Raw genomic sequence first — 22,334 nt, 5'->3', positions numbered from 1 at the left:
CTGCCCTCAAGGAGCTTATAGTTTAAAGGGGAGATGGACTTTAATACAAATAAATGAATTATGGATATTTACATGAGTGCTGTGGAAAGCCTTAAGTACATAAGGCTTAATCAGGGAAGGCCTTTTGGATATGTGACCTTCCAGAAGAGACAGGGTTCAAGAGTGGAGAAAATCAGGGACAGGTCTGTCAATCGGGGTCCGAGAGAGGAGAAGATCAAGAACTGGTCTGTGAATCAGGGTTCGAGATAGGATAAGATTAGGGATGGGTCAGTGAATCAGGGTGTGAGAGAGGAAAAGGCAGGCAAAGATCTGGGAATCAAAATCCGAGAGAAGAGAAAATCAGGAAAAGGTATGTGAATCAAAGTCCGAGAGAGGAGAACAGTTATCTTAAGTTTCCAAATCCCTCCTCCTTGAAGGGCAACAGTGACTGTTAAATAGGGTGGTAGGTAATTACCCCAATCTCTCGGGGCGCTGTTCCCTCGTGTTCCTCCCCATGGCGAAGCCGTGATGCCATGCAGCATTTGAGAAACTGACTTCCTGGACTGTGGGAGGGACTTCTGCCCGTGACCTTGGGGAAGGAAAAGACTCAGCGTCCAGAGCAGATATCTCCTCACCGTCCACCTCGGGGGTCCGAAGGCGAAACAAGGCTCAGCAGCCTCTCGCTTCTGGCCAAGAAACCTGACGTTGTCTTCCCAGAAGCGGTTAAGGGCTGGGAAGATTTTCAATTCTATTGTATTGTCCTGTACCAAGCGCTTAGTATAGTGCTCTCTCTCTCTGCCTACGGTAAGCGCTCGATAAATATCATTGATTAAATGATGATTCCGGGCACTTGAACAGTAAAGGAACAGGGGACAGCAGTTTCCTGAAGACCAAGGAGTAAATGAGGGTCTGTGTGTTCTTTTGAGTGGGGGCCGGGGGAATCAGTTGAGGCAGCCGTGGAAATGGGTGTTCTGAAATGAGTTTAAGTTTCCGAGTCCGGGTTCCGTTCCCTGTGATGGGAAGGTGTCCTGAATGGAGTAAATTGGTGTTTTCTGTCCCCCCCGCTAGACTGTTAGCTCTTTATGGGTAGGAAACTCTGCTATATTGTATTCTCCCGAGTGTTTAGTACAGTGCTCCGCACATGGTGCCCGTTGTTGGGCAGGGATTGTCTCTATCTGTTGCCGAATTGTAATTTCCAAGCACTTAGTACATTCCTCTGACACAGTAAGCGCTCAATAAATACGACTGGATGAATGAATGAATGGTGATTATTCAATAAATGCCATTAATTTGTATTGTACTCTCTCAAGTGCTTAGTAGTAAGTGCTCAATCAATACCATTATTGGATTGATTGATTTGATTCTGTCTATCAGCTCTGTTGCACTGTACTCTTCCAAACGCTCAGTAAAATATTCTGCATTCAGTAAGTGCTCAATAAATATTTGATTGATTAATTGATTCAGTCCCCCTCTAGACCATAAGCTCCTTGTGGGAAGGGAATGTGTCTATCAACTGTTACATTGCTCAGATAATACTCTCCCATGTAAGTGCTCAATAAATATAATTGATTGAATGTCTGATATCAGGTTCTATCAAAAGATGTCTTAAGGCCTCCCGCTGGACGTGGCCAACGTCTCCACGGGGAAAGAATTCCTCCTGCTGGGATTCTCGGAGGTCCGGGAGCTGCAGATGGTCCACGCCACGCTGTTCCACCTGGTCTACCTGGAGGTCCTGACGGGGAGTCGCTTCATCATCGCCGTCACCGTCCTCGACCGGCGCCTCCACACCCATATGCACTTCTTCCTCAGGCACCTGTCCGTCCTCGACATCTGACTCATCTCAGTCACCATCTCCCAATCCATGCACAACACCCTGACCGACCATTGATCCATTTCCTTCCTGGGCTGTGATGCCCAACTCTTTTCCGTCGTTTGTTTTGCTTCACTGGAGATCGCCCTGCCCATGGCGGTGTCCTACGACCGCTACGCCATCTGTCGCCCTCCGAGCTATGAGGTCATTATGGACCGAGGAGCCTATGAGAAGATGGCCGCCACCTCTTGGTTCAGTGGGGCTCTCTCCGGTCTCGTGCACACCGTCAATGTCTTTCTCTTGCCTTTTTGTTACTCCAACGTGATCAGTCCGGTCTTCTGTGACATCCCCCAGTTATTAACTACATCAACCTCCTCTCTGATCTCCCATCCTCTTGTCTCTCCCCAATTCAGTCTCTACTTCGCGCTGCTGCCCGGATCGTTTTTGTGCAGAAACGCTCTGGGCATGTTACTCCCCTCCTCAAAAATCTCCAGTGGCTACCAATCAACCTACGCATCAGGCAAAAACTACTCACTGTTAACTTCAAGGCTCTCCATCACCTCGCCCCCTCTTACCTCACCTCACTTCTTTCTTTCTACAGCCCAGCCTGCCCACTCCACTCCTCTGCCGCTAACCTCCTCACTGTGCCTCGTTCTCGCCTATCCTGCCGTCGACCCCCGGCCCACGTCCTCCCCATGGCCTGGAATGCCCTCCCTCCACACATCCACCAAACTAGCTCTCTTCCTCCCTTCAAAGCCCTAGTGAGAGTTCACCTCCTCCAGGAGGCCTTCCCAGACTGAGCTCCCTCTTTCCTCTACCAGTCGTCCCCCTCCCCTTCCCCCCCGCCTTACCTCCTTCATCATCATCATCATCAATCGAGCGCTTACTATGTGCAGAGCACTGTACTAAGCACTTGGGAAGTACAAATTGGCAACATATAGAGACAGTCCCTACCCAACAGTGGGCTCACGGTCTAAAAGGGGGAGACAGAGAACAAAACCAAACATACTAACAAAATAAAATAAATAGAATAGATATGTACAAATAAAATAAATAAATAAATAAATAAATAGAGTAAAAAATATGCACAAACATATATACATATATACAGGTGCTGTGGGAAAGGGAAGGAGGTAAGATGGGGGGATGGAGAGGGGGACGAGGGGGAGAGGAAAGAAGGGGCTCAGTCTGGGAAGGCCTCCTGGAGGAGGTGAGCTCTCAGCAGGGCCTTGAAGGGAGGAAGAGAGCTAGCTTGGCGGATGGGCAGAGGGAGGGCATTCCAGGCCCGGGGGATGACGTGGGCCGGGGGTCCATGGCGGGACAGGCGAGAGCGAGGTACGGTGAGGAGATCAGCGGTGAAGGAGCGGAGGGTGCGGACTGGGCTGTAGAAGGAGAGAAGGGAGGTGAGGTAGGAGGGGGCGAGGTGATGGAGAGCCTTGAAGCCGAGGGTGAGGAGTTTCTGCCTGATGCGCAGATTGATTGGTAGCCACTGGAGATTTTTGAGGAGGGGAGTGATATGCCCAGAGCGTTTCTGGACAAAGATAATCCGGGCAGCAGCATGAAGTATGGATTGAAGTGGAGAGAGACACGAGGATGGGAGATCAGAGAGAAGGCTGATGCAGTAGTCCAGACGGGATAGGATGAGAGCTTGAATTAGCAGGGTTGCGGTTGGGATGGAGAGGAAAGGGCGGATCTTGGCAATGTTGTGGAGCTGAGACCGGCAGGTTTTAGTCACGGCTTGGATGTGAGGGGTGAATGAGAGAGCGGAGTCGAGGATGACACCAAGGTTGCGGGCTTGTGAGACGGGAAGGATGGTAGTGCCGTCAACAGAGAAGTGCCGTCAACAGCACTTCCTTCACCTCCCCACAGCACCTGTATATATATATATATGCATATATATATACATATATGTATATATGTTTGTACATATTTATTACTCTATTTTACTTGTGCATATTTATTCTATTTATTTTGTTTTGTTAATATGTTTTGTTTTGTTATCTGTCTCCCCCTTCTAGACTGTGAGCCTGCTGTTGGGTAGGGACCGTCTCTATATTTTGCCAACTTGTACTTCCCAAGCGCTTAGTACAGTGCTCTGCACACAGTAAGCGCTCAATAAATACGATTAAATGAATTAATTGACCCTGTCCTGCTCTCCCTCCATAGTGCCAGAGTTGGTCCTGATAGCATTAGCATTAGCATTACCTTGGATTTTGACTGCTTCCTGTTCATGGGGGTTACCTATTTCCACATCTTCTCAACCGTGCTGAGGATCCCATCCTTGCAGAATAGAACCAAAGCCTTCTCCACCTGCCTGCCCATCTCGCTGTGATACCATATTTTGGCCACTCTGTTTTTCTCACATTTAAAGCCGACCTCAGACTACCTCTCAGCGCCGGACCTGCCGGTGTCCGTGCCCTATACCATGGTGCCCCCTGTTCTTAACCCCTCATCTGCAGCCTGAGAAACCGGGACATGAAGGCTTGTCTGAGGAAATTGCTTAGGGAGAAACTGTTCTGAAAAAGGAAAATATCGTTCTTTTGTGTTTCATTAGAGAGGCGTCATGGCAGAGGGGAATAAGTGTTGGACTGGAAGTCAGAAGCCCACAATCTACTCTGGCCTCTTCCTCTGGCCTGCTGTGTGTGTGACCCTGGACAAATCCATTAACCTCTGTCACACGTCCTTCTCTGGAAAATGGAGATAAAATACTCCTTCTCCTTGCCCTCTAAAAATATGAGCCCCATGGAGGACAGGCATTGTATCTGATCTTCCTTCTCTGCTTGTCTATCCTCAGTGTCCTAATCAGATTCTAGTTTTGTTTGTTTTTATATTGTGTGTATTTGTCCTTGTCTTATTTTTTGAGAGCATTTATTTCTCCATCACTTCTTTTCTCTTAGTTGTCCATCCATTGCCCTCAACCTGCCTCTTCACTTGTTTTGATGTATATATCTATAATTCTATTCATTTATATTACTATTATTATTATTGATGCCTATTTACGTGTTTTGATGTCTGTCTCCCCGCTTATAGACTGTAAGCCCAATGTGGGCAGGGATTGTCTCTCTCTACTGCTGAATTGTACTTTCCAAGCACTTAGTACAGTGCTTAGAAGAAGTAAGCGCACAGTAAGCGCTCAACAAATATGACTGAATGAATGAATTAATTAATAATCCCACCCAAGCTCTGTCCTTTCCGTGGCTTTCCCATCACCACGACCCTCCCTGTCTCATTAGCCTGTAACCTTGACATTATCCTCAACTCATCTCTGCAAAAGGACCTGGGTTCTAATCCCAGCTCTTTTACTACTACTAATGATAATCATGATGGTATTTGTTAAGCGCTTACTATGTGCAAAGCACTGTTCTAAGCGTTGGGGAGATTACAAGGTGATCAAGTTGTCCCACAGGGGGCTCACAGTTTTAATACCCATTTTACATAGGAGGGAACTGAGGCCCAGAGAAGTGAAGTGACTTGCCCAAAGTCACACAGCTGGCAATTAGAGGAGCCGGGATTTGAACCCATGACCTCGGACTCCAAAGCCCGGGCTCTTTCCACTGAGCCACGCTGCTTCTCCGTGGCTAGTCCGCTATGTGACCTTGCGCAAGTCACTTCACTTCTCTGTGTCTCAGTTTTCTCGTCTGTAAAATGGGGATTATGACCGTGAGTTCCACATGGGAAAGGGAATGTGTCCAACCTGATTACCTTTTATCGATCCCAGGGCTTCGTACAGATCTTGGCACATAGTAAGCGCTAAACAAAGACCCCAGTTATTATTCATCCAGGCAAGCCCGTGGGGACAGATGCCTTATTTGTACTATTTACTGAACATCTACTCTGGGCAAAACATCACACGAATCACTGGGGAGAGTATATTAGAGGCAGAAGATGTCGTAAGTGCTGAGAGGGTGCAAAACTGCTGAGATGGTAGTAGGGAGATTTTGAGCCAGAGAAAACAAAAATTGATCAGGGAATGTTTTCTGAAATAGGTGGAACTTCAGAAGGGATTCGAAAATGGGGAGAGCTATGGTAGGGAAGTTTGTAAAGGTAGAAGCAGAGGGTGGGAAGTGGGAAAGTCAATGGGAAATGCAGAGAGTGAGCTGGGATGTAAAGGTTGAAACCATGTTGTCCAGAGGACAGAGCCCAGGTCTGAGAGTCAGAAGGGCCCATTCTAATCCGAGCGTTGCTACTTGTCTGCTGGGTGATCTTGGGCAAGACAATTCACTTCTCTGGGCCTCAGTTCCCTCATCTGTAAAATGGGGATTAATGATGATGGTGATGGTTTTTGCTAAAATCTAACTATGTGCCAAACAATGTTGTCCCAAGCAGGTTGTCCCACGTGGGGCTCAATGTCTTAATCCCCATTTTACGGATGAGGTAACTGAGGCACAGAGAAGTTAAATGACTTGCCCAAGGTCACACGGCAAACAAGTGGCAAAGCCTGGATTAGAACCACGTCCTCTGACTCCCAAGCCGAGGCTCTAGCCACTAGGCAATACTGCTTCTCAATGTAGGCAAGGAACATGTCTACCCATTCTGTTGTATCATACCCTAGCAAACCTTTAGTTCAGTGCTCTACGTACAGTCAGTGCTCCATAAACGTTATTGATTGAATAACCCCCAACACCCTGAACCACATTAACCCAACCACCACCCCTAAAACATGCATTTATACCCTTCCTCAGCACGGTGTAGAAAATAATAATTTTGTGTTACTTGTTAAGCACATACTAAGAGCCAACCTAGGGTATATACAAGATAATCAGGTTGGATACGGTTCCTGTCAAACATAGAGAATCGTAGTCTACGTAGGAGGGAAAACAAGCTTTTGGGTAGAGATTGTCTCTATGTGTTGCCGAATTGCACTTCCGAAGTGCTTAGTACAGTACTCTGCAAACACTAAGAGCTAAATAAGTAGAAATTGAATGAGTGAATGAATGGTGAGTATTCAATAAATGCCACTGATTGTATTGTACCCTTTCAAGTGCTTAGTAATAAGCGCTCAGTCAATACCACTGTTGGATTGATTTATTTGATTGTGTCTATCAGTTCCGTTGTATTGTACTCTCCCAAACTCTCATTACAAAGTTCTGCATGCAGTAAATGCTTAATAAATATGTGATTGATTGATTAATTGATTCAGTCCCCCTCTAGACCATAAGCTCCTTGTGAGAAGGGAATGTGTCTATCAGCTGTTACATTGTTCAGATTGTACTCTCCCATGTAAGCGCTCAATAAATATAATTGATTGATTGATTGATTTTCTGAGATCAGATCTTATCACATAACGCCTAAAGTCCTCCCGCCGGAGGTGGCCAACATCTCCATGGTGACGGAATTCCTCCCGCTGGGGTTCTCGGAGGTACAGTAGCTGCAGCCTGTCCACGTCACGCTGTTCCTCCTGGTCTACCTGGCGGCCCTGACCTGGAATCTCCTCATCGTTGCGTCATTGGCCTCAACCGGTGCCTCCACACCCGCATGTACTTCTTCCTCAGGATCCTGTCCGTCCTCGACCTCTGCCTTATCTCCGTCACGGTCCCCAAATCCATCTACAACTCCCTGGATAGCAAGAGATCCGTCTCCTGCGTGGGCTGTGCTGCCCAACTCTATTTCTTCACTTTTGGTGCTTCAGTGGAGATCGCCCTGCTCACGGTGACTCCTACGACCGCTATGTGGCCATCTGCCACCCCCTACGCTACGAGATCATCATGGACCAACGGGCCTGTGGGAAGATGGCCGCCGCCTTCTGGCTTTGGGGCAGTTTCTTGGTTCTCACGCACACTGTCAATGCATTTTCCTTGTCTTTTAGTGACGTGAATGTGATTCGTCACTTTTTCTGTGACTTCACCTAGTTATTGGACCTCGCCTTCTCCAATGATGCCCTTAGGGAGGTGTTCCTGATCATTGCCACTGAGACTTTAAACCTCTTCTGCTTCTTCTTTATAGTCATTTTCTATGCCCACATATTCTCTAAAGTGAGGACCATGTCTTCCCAAGGAGGCCAGACTAAAGCCTTCTCCACCTGCCTGCCGCACCTCGTCGTCGTCACTCTATTTTTCTTCACTGGGTTTTTTTTGCCTACTTAGAACTGCCCTCAGACACCACCTTGACCCTGGATCTGCTGTCCTCCGTGTTCTACACCGTGGTGCCCCCCTCCCTGAACCCCCTCATCAACATCCTTTTTAACCGAGACATGGAGGCGGTAATGGGGAGAATTCTAACGTTTTTGAAGAAGCCAATTTTCTAGCCTTCATTCACTTTTCTTTCACTTTAGATTTGTTGTTATTCCAACCGGAAGTTTGGCGTCTCTGGGAAGGAACTTTAATATTTCTTTCTTCTCATCTCCGATTGGAGTCTTTTTGAGGTGATATTGGTTACCCTATTGAAAGCTCTCCCCCTCAAAGAGGACTTCCCAAATTGAGCCCTGCTTTTCCTCTGCTCCTCCTCCCCTCCCCATGGCTCCGATTCCCTCCCTATTACCCCTTCCCCATCCCACAGCACTTGTGTATATTTGTACATATCTATAATTCTATCTATTGTATTAATGATGTCTATATATCTATAGTTCTATTTATTTATATTGATGCTGTTGATGCCTGTCTACTTGTTTTGCTTTGTTTGGTTGTCTGTCTCCCCCTTTCTAGGCTTTGAGCCCGTTCTTGGGTAGGGATTGTCTCTGTTGCCGAGTTGTACGTTCCAAGCGCTTAGTACATTGTTCTACACACAGTAAGCTCTCAATAAATACGATTGAATGAATATCCACTTTGGCCCATATGGTCTTTACGGCAAGAACTGTGTCACAGGCTTCTGCTTATTACATCTCTTCGAGAAGGCTGTCCCTGACTAATCTCTCAGTTAATCAATCAATGGTATTTAATAATAGGATCTGGGTTCTAATCCTAGCTCCACACCTATCCGCTGTGTGAACTTTGGCAAGTCGCTTCAATTTTCTGGGCTTTAGTTACCTCATCTGTGAATTGGAGATTACGATTGTGAGCCCCATGTGAGACAGGGACTGTGTCCAACCTGATTAACTTGAATAATAATAATAATAATGACATTTGTTAAGTGCTTACTATGTGCAAAGCATTGTTATAAGGGCTGGGGAGGATACAAGGTGATCAGGCTGTCCCACGTGGGGCTCACAGTCTTAATCCCCATTTTACAGATGAGGTAACTGACGCACAGAGAAGTTAAGGGACTTGCCCAAAGTCACACAGCTGACAATTTGCAGACCCGGGATTTGAGCCCATGACATATGACCCCCAAGCTCACGCTCTTTCCACTTAACCACGCTGCTTCTCCCGAATCTTGTATCTGTCTCAACTTTTGGAACAATGCTTGGAACATAGTAAGTGCTTAACAACTACGAAAATCATTATTACTATTATATTTGTTCTACCGACTCTGATATATTGTACTCCCCCAAGCACTTAGTACAGTGCTGTGCACACAGTAAGAGCTCAATAAATATGTGTGATTGATTATTGAGTGCTTACTGTGTGCAGAGACTGTACCAAGAACACTGTATTATTGTCATGCTGAACTAATCTCTCATCTCCCTATCCTACATTTTCTCTACTGTGTCACCTATGTACTTGAGCCTTTATCCCCTAAACACTATGTTACTCACCCCAGCCCCACAGCACTTATGTCCATATCTTATGTACATATCTGTAATTAATTAATTTATTTATATTAATGTGTTTCCCCCTCCAGATTGTAATCTCGTTGTTGGCAGGGAATGTGCCTGTTTATTATGACGTTGTACTCTCCCAAGTGCTTAATACAGTGCTTTTCACACAGTAAATGCTCAGTAAATATGATTGATTGAATGAATCCTTATACTCTGCTGTTTCCTCTATTTCTATTTTCTGTTGCAGTCCTTCTCCCTGACTAGATAGGAAACTCCTTTAGAGCATGAAACCTGCCTAGCAACTCTGTTGTATTGTACTGTAGACTGCATTGCTGTGTGAGCAGGGAATGTGCCTGTTATATTGTTTTACCATACTCTCCCAAGTGCCTAGTACAGTGCTCTGCACACAGTAAGCTCTCAATAAATATGATTAACTGTCTGGCTGACTGACCTCTTACAAATGCTTAGTACAGTACCTGGCTAATTGACAAATACCATTAATAACCTCAAAAAATACAGGCTATGCACACAGTTAGTTTTCAATTAATACCATTTATTGATTGATTGATTCTGTCATATTTTCCCATGCCCTGCCTCTGCCCTGAAATACCTTCCCTCTTCACATCTACCATGTTATGTCAAAGCCTTACTGAAGGCTCACCTTCTCCAGGAGGCCTTCCTAGAATAAGCCCCCCTTTTCCTCAGCTCAGCCTCCCTCCTCATTGCCCCGACTCACTCCCTTTGCACTACCCCCTCCCCACCCCACAGCCCTGTGTATATATGCGCATATTTATAATTCTATTTATTTATATCAATGATGGGCATATATATAATTCTATTTGTATTGATACCACTGATACCTGTTTACTTGTTTTGATATCTGTCTCCTTCCTTCTAGATTGTGAGCCCATTGTGGGCAGAGATTGTCTCTGTTACTGAATTGTACTTTCCAAGTGCTTAGTACAGTGCTCTGCACGCAGCAAGCTCTCAATAAATATGATTGGATGAATACCCACTGTACTGTACTCTGCTTAGTAAAATGTAAATACTAGCGATTGATTGATAGGGAATGTATCTACCAACTCTGTTTTATTGTACTCTCCCAAGCACTGAGTACAACCCTCTGCACACAGTAAGTACTCAATAAATATAATTAACGATTTGGTTCATTGAACCCACCCCTGTGGACAGCCCTGACCACGAGTATTTCTAAAGTTTCACCCAGTTTCATCTTTGCAATGCTAGGATACTTTATGGATTTAGCTCCACGGGTCATGGAGGTGTGTGGTCGGGGGTTGTTGAGAGGTGGGAGAGGAAAAGAAGCAGGGAAATAAGGAATAATTTTGAAAGTCAGGGTGAGAGGGAGAAAATGAAAGCGTTGAGAGGGAGAAAGCTTGAAGTTCAGGGGATGAGGAAGGTCAGAAGAGATGGGAAGGGGCAGGGTCAAATGCCGATGACTGATAGATTGACTACCCGATCGCCAGGTGGAGTCATGAGGGAAGAATGACAAGTCAATCAAAGGTGTTTGTTAAGCTCTTACTATGTGCCAGACACTGTACTAAGTCCCGGGGTAGATACATGCTAATCAGGTTGGACACAGTCCATGACTCCTACAGGGGGCTCACAGTCTTCATCTCCATTTTACAGATGAGGGACCTGAGGTACAGAGAAGCAAATGGACTTTCCCAGGGTCACACAGCAGACAAGTGGCTGAGGTGGGATTAGAACTCATGCCCCTCTAACTACCAGGCCCGTGGTATATCCACAAGACAACACTGCTGCTCTTGTGTATTCAGTCAATTAATGGTATTTATTGAGGGCTTACTGTGTGCAGAGCACTGTAGTAAGAGCTTGGGAGAGTATAATGCGATAAAGTTGGGAGACACATTTTCTGCCCTCAAGAACCTTACAATCTTGTTCTCACTACTCCCTGCAGTGGAGATTCTCTAATTTGATAAAGATATTTTAAGTGTATTTTTCATCTGTTTATTGAGCACTTACTATGTGCATAACACTGTACTAAGCTCTTGGGACAGTACAATACAACATAATTAGTGAATAGGCTCCCTGCCCTCCTTCCCTAGATTGCAAACTCATTATGGGTAGGAAATGTCTGTGTTTATTCTCCTGTTTTGTGCTCTCCCAAGTGCTTAGAACAGTGTTCTGCACATAGTAAGCGCTCGATAAATACCATTGATTGATTGATTGCCCATAACAGGTTTACATTCTAGGCGGTGGGAAATACAGTGTTCTGCACAGAGTAAGTGTTCAATAAAGAAAGATTGATTTATATTTATATTTACATAGATGTCTGTCTACCCTCTAGACTGTAGGCTCATTGTGGGCAGGAAAGAAGTCTACCTACTCTGTTGTATTGGAAACTCCCAAGCGATTAGTACAGTGCTCTGCACACAGTAAGTGCTCAGTATATACCATTGATTGATCAATTAACTGATTGATAATTGACATAATGCTGGGTAATTTGGATGAACATATCATTGAAAGAATTGTTCCTGAGGCAAAATCACTTCCAGCTCAAACTGTTCTGATTTCAGAAGTCACTTCCTGGGTCACCCGTGTACCATAAGACTGAAGATGGCCAACAGGAGAAGTAACTAGTGGGTAGAGCACGTGCCTGGGAGTCAGAAGGATTTGGGTTCTAATCCTGGCTCAGTCAGTAGTCTGCTGGGTGACTGTGGGCAAGTCACTTCACTTCTCTGGGCTTCAGTTCCCTCAACTGCAAAATGGGAATGAAGAATGTGAGCCCCATGTGGGACAGGGACTGTGTCCAACCTGATTACTTTGAATCTACCCCTCTGCTAAGTACAGAGCCTCTGCTAAGTACAGAGCCTCTCACATATAAGCACTTAACAAATACTATGAAAAAAGGTTCCGGCTTGACTGACTGGTTTGGTCTGTGGAAACGAGGGTCTCGTGCTTACCATGCTTATTTGATGTATTTCCCCTCCCAAGCATCATGTAGAAGGAGTAATCAATCATATTTATTGAGTGTTTACTATGTGAAGAGCACTGTACTAATCAATTGGGAGAACACAATGCAACAGAACTAGCAAACACTTTCCCTGCCCACAGTGACCTTCCAGTATAGATGGGGGAGAATGTGCACTAAGTTGTAAAGATCCTTAACCAGTGGGAACCAGTGGTGTCTATGGTGTCCCCTTCCCTGAACACCCAAATCTACAGCTTGAGGAACTGCAACATGAAGGCCGCCCTGGGAAGGTTGCTGGGTTAGACAAGATGGTCCTGAGGAAATGGGACACATGAAGACCTCGATGGGGAGGGAACTGGGTGTGAGAGGATGACTTTGATAAACAGGAACTTGCAGACCGCCCTGGGGAGGGGCCTGGCTATGAGGGGATAGTGCTGAGGAACGGTGACATTGAAGGCCGCCATGGGGAGGGGGCTGAGCAGGAGAGGGTGGTCCTGAGGAGGAGGATCATGCAGGTCCCCCTGCGGAATGTGTTGTGTGTGAGGGGATGGCCTTGAGGAACAGGGATATGAAGACCGCTTGGGGGAAAACTTTGAGCTAAGACCCACTTACCAGGAGTCAAATATATCTGTCCACATCAATTTGCACATCAATTTGCCCCCTAACACCTAACGACCCTGTTGTCCTACTATAGCCCAGCCCGCCCACTCCGCTTCTCTAATGCCAGACTACTCACTGTACGTCCGTCTCGTATACCTCTCTGTCGACCCCTCGCCTAAATCCTTCCTCCGGCATGGAACGCCCTCCCTCTTCATGTCCAACAGGCAATGACCCTCCCCACTTTCAAACCCCTATTGAAGGCACATCTCCCACAAAATACCTTTTCCGACTAGGTCCTCTTCTCTCACTCCCTTCTGTATCGTCTGTGCTCTTGGATTTGCACTCCACCTTCTGCCCCGCAGCACTTATGTACATATCTCATATTTTGTTTTCTATTTATTTTAATGTCTGTCACCCTCTAGACTGTAGCTCATTGTGGGAAGGGAATATGTCTATGAACTTTGTTATACTGTACTCTTCCATGTGCTTAGTACAGTGCTCTCCACATTGTAATCGCTCAAGTGATACGATTAATTGATTGATTGATTGCTGGCAGCCTTATGCCGCCGAGTCATCTCCGACATATTGTGATGCCATGGATGCGTCCCTCCCACAACGCCCCACCTCCACCGCAATCGTTCTGGTAATGTAACCATAGAGTTTTCTCGGTAAAAATCCGGAAGTGGTTTAACATCGCCTCCCACGCAGTAAAATTTAGTCTCCACCTTCGACTCTCCTCCATACCGCTGCTGTCCAGCACAAGTGAGTTTTGACCTGTAGCATATTGTCTTCCACTCACTAGCCACTGCCCAATCTAGGAATGGAAATGCCTCTGCTTGACTCTTCTCCCGTAGTCGAACTGGAAACTCTCCAGGTGCGACCCTGAGAGGGGATGATTTAGTATTACTACTACAAAATGGCCACCCCTTATTGCATCTTAAGATGGATCTTGTACAAAATCTAAGATGGCTACTATTATACTCGTCACCAGAGGGGAAAATAGAGTGCAGGGAGGTCATACAGTGCTCATTCCCTGTCCCCCCCCATCCCGCCCACCTTTGGACAGGCCCCATGAACAGCGAGGCCCTATTAGATTTCATTCCTTCAACCATTTTCTGATATTTGTTAGGTGGTTACAATGCTCCAGGCACTGAACTAAGCACTGGAGAGATACAAGCTAGTCGGGTTAGGCACAGTCCCGACCCACATGGGGCTCACAGTCTTAGTCTCCAGTTTAGAGATGAGGGAACTGAGGCCCAGAGAAGTGAAATCATTTGTCCAAGGTCACACAGCAGACAAGTGGCGGAGGCAGGATTATAAGCCAGGTCCTTCTGATTCCAAAAGCAGTTCTCTATCCATTAGGTTACACTGCTTCTCCTCGGCTTCCTCCTATAATACAAATCTTTTTGAATGGGTATTTCATTACCTGTTCAAGAATCTTCTTGACCATAAGTTCATCGTGGGCAGGGAGCGTGTTTACCAACCCTATTTTATTATCCTCTCCCAAGGTTTAAGTACAGTGCTGTGCAAACATTAAGAGCTCAAAGAATACCTTTGATTGATTGACTCCTCTGGACCGTAAGCTCCTTGTGTCCAGGTAATGTGTCTACCAAGTCTGTCGTATGGTACTTTCCCAAGCACTTAGTAAAGTCCTCCGCATACAGTAGGCACTCAATAAATACCATTCATTTACTGATCTGAATGAATTGATAGATAGATTTATCTGAGACAATTTTCCTCCCGACAGCCCCCTCCCCCGGACCTCTCCCTGAGACCCCCACAGCTGAACAAGGAGTATAAATCCGAGAGGGCAGAGTGGAGTGTGAGTGTTATACTCTTACATTGTACTCTCCCAAGAGCTCAGTACAGTGCTTTGCACATAGTAAGCGCTCAATTAATGTGATTGAAAGAATGAATGAATGAATGAATGAGGGAAGGCTGACAATAATTCCTGACTCTGTTTCCACGAGTAAGAGCAAGGTGGTAGATACAATATGAACAGTTTGGACAGTGTCCCTGTCCAACATGGCACTCACAGGCTAAGAGGGTGGGAGAGCAGGTATTTTATTCCCATTTTAGAGATGAGGTAACTGAGGCAAAGGGAAGTGAAGAGACTTGCCCAAGGTCACACAAGTGACCAGTGGTGGATTTGGGATGAGAACCCAGGCCCTCTTAATCCCAAGCCTGGACTGTTTCCATTAGGCCACGCTGATTCTGCAGAGATATTCAGATGGCCCTAATTCCTGGCATGAAATGAGGTTCAAATACCCAAGGTTTTTATTAATTCTGGAAAGGGAATGATGATTAGTCCGTCGATGTTGTTCTAGGAAGGAGTTCCAGAGTGGGAACCACGTGGGACTGGTCACTCCACCAGTGCCCAGGAGCAACGAGACAAAAATAAATGAGCTACTTGCCAAGTGTTTAGTATATCCCAAGAACTGCTGGTGAGTGCTGTGTTAAATATAAGACTGTCAGTTCTTAGTGGGCAGGGAAAGTGTCTCCTAACACTATTGTATTCTCTCAACCATTTAGTCCAGTGCTTTGCACACAGTGAAAGCTCAATAAATATCATTGATTGATTTGGACAAGAAAATCAGATCAGGAACAGTCTGAAAGGTTATAGTAAATAGGTTAAAATATATGCCTATATCTTTATAGTCGAATGAAGATTAGTAATAGTAATAATAGTAGTATCAGTCAACCAATCAGTGGTATTTATTGGGCACTTACTATTCACAGAGCACTGTACTAAGCCGGTGAGAATTATAGTTGATAGACACAATTCCTGACTGAAGGAAATTTACAATCTAGTAATCTCTTTCTCCCGCTCCTGAGGGGCAGGGAATGTGTCTACCAATTCTGTTGTATGCTCCCAAGTGTTTACTAAAGTGTTCTGCACACGGTAATTGCTAACTAAATACCATTAGTTGATTGGTAGGGGAAGACAGACATAAAGTAAATTGTGGAGAGGGGAAACAGTAGAGAATAAGAACATGGGTATAAGTGCTGTGGTGCTGGGAGGATGTAAGCAAGAGGTCAGCGGTGGGATAGACACGATCAAGGTACAGTGAATGAATTGGAGTTAAAGGATCAAAGTTTATGGGCTGGGCTGTAGTAGGAGATTACTGAGGTCAGGTTGAAGTCAGCTGGCTGGTAAACTCATTGTGGGCAGGAAATGTGCCTGTTTATTTTTATATTATGCTCTTCCAAGCACTTATTATAACTATGCACACAGAAGACGCTCAATAAATATGATTGACTGACTGATTAGAAGGGAAAGAGGTGATTTGAGTGCCTTAAAACTGAAGGTAAGGACTTGGTGTTGGATGTGGAGATGGATGGGCAATCTCGGGAAGTTTTTGAGGAGAGGGGAGATGAGTGGATATGATAAAGCAAACATAAGAATCTGTATAGTCTTGGCCTTTCCTGAAATTTAAGAATGAAACAGGCGTCTTGGCAGCCAAAAGATCGCTGTTTTGTCCTGAATCAATAGAGAAATGGCATGATGAGGCTCCTTCCACGGTGCCCACCCTTACACAATCAATCAATGGTATTTATTGAGCTCTTACTATGTGCAGAGCACTGTACTGCTTGGGAGTGTACAGTGAGAGAAGCAGCATGGCTTAGTGGCAAGAGCATTAGCTTGGGAGTCAGAGGTCCTGGGTTCTAATCCCAGTTCCGCTACTTCTCAGCTGTGCGACTTTGGGAAAGTCACTCAACTTCTCTGTGCCTCAGTTCCCTCTGTATATCTGTATAATGAAGATTAAGACTGTGAGCCCCAGGTGGGATAACTCAATTACCTTGTACCTACCCCAGCGCTTAGAACAGTGCTTGGCTCATAGTAAGCTCTTACCAAATGCCATTATTATTATTATTATTATTATTATTATTATTATTATTATTATCATTGTTACTATTATTATTACAGGGAGAGAAGCACCGTGACTTAGTGGCAAGAGCATAGGCTTGGGAGTCTGAAGACGTGGGTTCTTATCCTGCTTGGCCACTTGTCTGTTGTGTAGTCTTCGACAAGCCACTTAACCTCTCTGTGCCTCAGTTACCTCATCTGTAAAATGTGGATAAAGACAGTGAGCCCCACGTGGGACAACATGATTTCCTTGTATCTACCCCAGCGCTTACAGCAGTACTTGGCACATAGTAAGCATTTAACGAATACCATTATTATCATTATTATTATTATTATTACATTGCAACTAGGAATTAGCAAGCACGTTCTCTGCCCATAATGATCTTACAGTCTCTAAGCTTCTCTCTGAGTATGTTCATCCTTGTCTTCATTCACCCCTTTATTCACCCCTCTCTCAGCCCCACAGCACTTACGTTCATATCCGTAATTCATTTATTTTTATTAATTTGTGTCTCCCCCTCAAGTCTACAAGCTTACTGTGGCCAGGGAGCATGTCTACAAACTTAGTTTATATAGTATTCTCCCAAGGGCATAGTACCGTGCTCAGCACACAGAAAGTGCTCAATAAATATGATTGGTCGATTGATTGATCGATTGTCTGAAATCAGGTTCTATCACAAGATGCCTAAGGACCTCACGCCGGAGGTCGCCAACGTATCTATAGTAACGGGATTCCTGCTCCTGGTATTCTCGGAGGTACGGGAGCCGCAGCTGGTCCAGGACGCACTGTTCCTCCTGGTCTACCTGCCGGCCCTGATGAGGAATCTCCTCATCGTCACCGTCACTGTCCTTGACCAGCGCCTCCACACCCCCAGGTATTTCTTCCTCAGGCACCTGTCAGTGGCCGATATCTGCTACATCTCCGTCACCATTCCCAAACCCATTCTCGTCTCTCTAACGCAGCGCCACTCCATCTCCTCTCGGGATGTGTGATGCAGATCTGTCTGGTGATCCTGTTTGCCATATCTAAGTACTTCGTCCTCACACCGTTGTCCTATGACCGCTACGCTGCCATCTGCCTCCCCCTGCATTATGACATCATCATGGACAGAGAGGTCTGTGGGAAGATGGCTGCCGCCTCATAGCTCAGCGGGGGGCTGATGGGAGCCATGTTTGTGGCTTCGACCTTCTCCCTTAGATTCTACGGGCCCAACGCCGTCACTCAGTTCTTCTGCGCTGCCCCCTCCCTGCTGAAGATCTCCTGCTCCGAGGCCCACGTCGCCATCTATATGAGGGTCGCCGGGGCAGTTTTCTTGGCCTCGCTCTGCTCCATGCTCATTGTCTTCTCATTCGCGTACATCTTCCGGGCCGTACTGCGGATGCCAGCCGCAGAGGGCCGGGCCAAAGCCTTCTCCACCTGTATGCCTCACCTCGTCGTTGTCACTGTTTTCTTCTGCACGGCTGCCATTGCCCACCTCAATCCTATGTCAGACTCCTCCTCAGCTCTGGACCTGCTGGTGTCCGTGTTCTACACTGTGGTCCTCCCCGCAGGTAAGGGGCTGAGCCGGGTTTAGGACCCAGGTCCTCTGCCTCAAAGGCCTGTGCTCTACCCATTAGGGCAGTGGGAACATGGACACCAGCAGGTCCACTGTCGAGGAGGAGTCTGACACGGGCTTGAGGTAAGCCAACGCTCCAGTCAAGAGAAAAACAGTGACGATGGAGAGGTGGGGCAGGCAGGTGGAGAAGGCTTTTGCCCGACTCTCGGTAGACGGGAACCTCGGCATGGCCGAGAAGATGCAGCCGTAAGAGTTGACGATGGAGGCAAAGGAAACGAAACTAAAGTCGATACCCACAGCCATGCTGACGTCAACGACAACGTGCGTTTCCGAACAGAAGATCTTCAGTAAGGAGGGGACGTCTCAGAAGAGCTGCTGGATCATTTTGGACTCACAGAAGCTTAGTGTGAACGTCCAGGCTGAGTACATCGCCCCGAAGAGCCCCCAGCTGAGCCAGAAGGAGAATGCCATCTTCTCACAGGCCCCTCAGTCCATGATGAGGTCATAGCGCAGAGAGTTGCAGATGGCCACATAGAGATCATAGCACATCGTCGTGAGGAAGGACATCTCTGAAACAGCAAATGAAACCACTAAGAAGAGCTGGACAGCACAGCCCAGGAGGGAGATTTCTCTACGGTTGGTCAGGGAGTTGAGGATGTATTTGGGGACAGTGGTGGAGATGAGACATAGATCACTGAAGGACAGGTGCCTGAGGAAGAACTACATGGGGATGTGGAGGCACCAGTCGAGGGTGGAGACGGCGACGATGAGGAGATACCCCGTCAGAGCCGCCAGGTAGACCAGGAGAAACAGCGCAGCGTGGACCAGCTATAGCTCCCGGACCTGCGAGAATCCCAGCAGGAGGACATCCGCCACCGTGGAGATGTTGGTCTTGTCCGACGGGATGCGTTTAGACATCTTGTGGTAGGACCTGATTTCAGAAAATCAATCAATCGTCTGTCTGTCTGCAGAACGTTATGCTAAACCCTTGGGAGAGTACTCTATTAACAGTGCAACAGAGTTGCTAGACACATTCCATGTCCACAATGAGCTACTGTTCTCGAGCGGGGGACAGACAATTATAGGAATGAACTATTTACAGATAGGAACATAAGTTCTGTGGGGCTGAGGGACGGGTGAATAAAGATAAGGATGAACACACTCATTATGGGAGGGGAATTTTTCTGCTAATTCTGCTCTGTGGCCTTGGACAAGTCACTTCACTCCTCTGTGCCTCAGTTACCTCATCTGTAAAATGGGGATTATGTCTGTGAGCCCCATATTGGACAAGGACAATGCTCAACCCGATTTGCTTGAATCTACTTTGCTTAGTACAGTGCCTGGAAAATAGAAAGCACATAAATGCAATTATTATCAATTCCATTGTACCGTTCTCTTCCGAGCACTTAGTACAATCCTCTGCACATAGTAAACACTCAATAAATATCATCGCTTGATTGCGCGGTGGGGCAACATCGTGAAAGGAAACTCGTCTTGTCATTCCTGTCATGATTCAGGACAAATCCTTTCCCCAATCATGATGCCCATTTTATTCTCCATTATCAGCAAAGACCAAGACTACACAGATTCCCCTGCTTGCTTTGTTATATACGCCCATCTCCCCTCTCCTCAAAAGCCTCCAGTGTTTACATAACCCTCTCCAGATCAAACACCAATTCACATCGGCTCTTTCCCTTCTTCCTGATCGCCAATATCATACTTTAACCCCGCCTGGACACTTTGCTCCTCTAATGCTAACCTATTCGCTGAACCTCGATGTCATCCATCTCTCCACTGACCCCTTGTCTACAACCTTCCTCTGGCCTGGAATTCCCTCCTCCCTCATAGCCAACAGATGATCATTCTCCCCTGTTTCAAAGCCTTATTCAAATCACACCTCCTCCCAAAAGCCTTCCCTGACTAACCTCTCACACCATCACTCTATTTCTGCTCCCTTCTGGGTCGCCTATAAACTGAACTCCGTACCCCATAAGCACTCTGATACCCACCCCAGCCCACAGCACTTATATGAGAGGATGGCTTACATGTGAAGCAGAGTGGGTTAGTGGAAAGAGTACAGGCTTGGGAGTCAGAGAATGAGGAGTCTAATCTCGCCTCCATCTCTTGTCTGCTGTGTGACCTTGGGCAAGCCACTTAACTTCAGTTACTTCATCTGTAAAATGAGGATTTAGACTGTGAGCCCCACGTGGGATAACAGCTCTTAGACGGTGCTTGGCATATGGTAAGCACTTAAGAAATACCATTATTTCGGTTCTGGTCGCTGGTGGCGGTGACAGAAAGGTCTGGGTGGGGGTGTCAGAATCCTCCCTCCTCTTCTCTGCTCTACGGATGGCTGCGCTGTCCCCTCAGACAAAGGCCGGGTTATTTCCTGGGGGATTCCCAGTAGAAAGATGGTCCGGGGCTCCGCTGGGACAGCTGACCATCCAGGAATCTCAGAGGGCTGGGATCGTGGGCTCCCTGTGGTCCCGGCCCTCACAACCTAAATAACTGCGCAGTCCCACGTGGTTCCCACTCTGGAACTCCTTCCTAGAACAACATCAACGGACTAATCATCATTCCCTTTCCGGAATTAATAAAAGCCTTGGCGATTTGAACCTTATTTCAAGCCAGGAATTAGGACCATCTGAATATCTGAGCAGAAGCAGCGTGGACTAATGGAAACAGTCCAGGCCTGGGAGTCAGAGGACCTGGGTTCCCATCTCAAGTCCGCCACTCGTCAGTTGTGTGACCTTGGGCAAGTTACTTCACGTTCCTGTGCCTCAGTTCCCCCCTCTGAAAAATGGGGATTCAATATGTTTTCAATATGTTTTCCCTTTTCCTGTGAGCCCCATGTGTGATCTGATTATTTAGTTTTTACCCTATTGCTTAATATAGTTTTTGGCACATAGTAAGCACTTATCAAATACCATTTTTAAAAAATGGGGGGAGGGTAGAGAAGGGAATCAGAGAATGGTTGGAGGAAAGACATCCAAGTGGGCAGCACTGCTCATGGGTCTTGTTCTAAAGAACAGCAGTTGGGCAGGGGATGGGCACTGTATGACCTCCCAGAACTTTATTGCAGACTCTGCTGACAAGCATGACCAGAAGCCATTTTAGAAAGATCTGGTACAGGATCCATTTTCGGATACAACAAGGGGTAGTAGGATGAAATTTTGGGAGAAGTAGCAATGATTCAATCAGTAAATCATATTTATTAAGGGCTTACTACGTACAAGGCAATGTACTAAACATGTGGGAGACAACAATATAACAGAGTTGGTAGACATGTTCCCTGTCCACAGCGAGCTTACAGTCTAGAGAGGGAGACAGACATTGATACCAATAAATAAATGACAGATATGGGTATACGTGGTGTGGGGAAGAGGGTGGAGTGAATAAAGGGTGCAAATCCAACTGCAAGGGCGACACAGAAGGAAGTAGGAGAAGAGGATTTAATCAGGGAAGGCCTCTTGGAGGGGATGCACCTTCAATATGGCTTTGAAGGTGGGGGTTTAATTGTCTGTTGGACACGAAGAGGGAGGGGGTTCCAGGCCAGAGGCAGGACGTAGCAGAGGGGTCGAAGGGGAGATGGTTGAGATCGAGGTACAGTGAGTAGTCTGGCATTAGAGGAGCAGAATGCGTGGGCTGTGTTTTAGTAAGAAAACAGGGGCAAGGTGATTTAGAAATGATTATTTTACTCTTGAGAAATGGGTCTTATCTCAAAACTTTCCTCAGAGCGATCTGCTTCTCAGGAACATCCTCTCACACCCAGTAGCCTTCCTAAGGCAGACTGCATGTCCCTGTTCCTTAGACTGTAGATGAGGGGGTTCAGGGCGGGGGCACCACAGAGTAGAACAGGAACACCAGCAGGTCTAGGGTGGAGGGGGAGTCTGACACGGGCTTGAGGTAAGCAAAGGCTCCGGTCGAGAGAAAAACGG

This window comes from Tachyglossus aculeatus, unplaced genomic scaffold, assembly GCF_015852505.1.
Source record: "Tachyglossus aculeatus isolate mTacAcu1 unplaced genomic scaffold, mTacAcu1.pri scaffold_201_arrow_ctg1, whole genome shotgun sequence".
Lineage (NCBI taxonomy): Eukaryota > Metazoa > Chordata > Mammalia > Monotremata > Tachyglossidae > Tachyglossus > Tachyglossus aculeatus.
Note: the sequence above shows the minus strand (reverse complement) of the source record.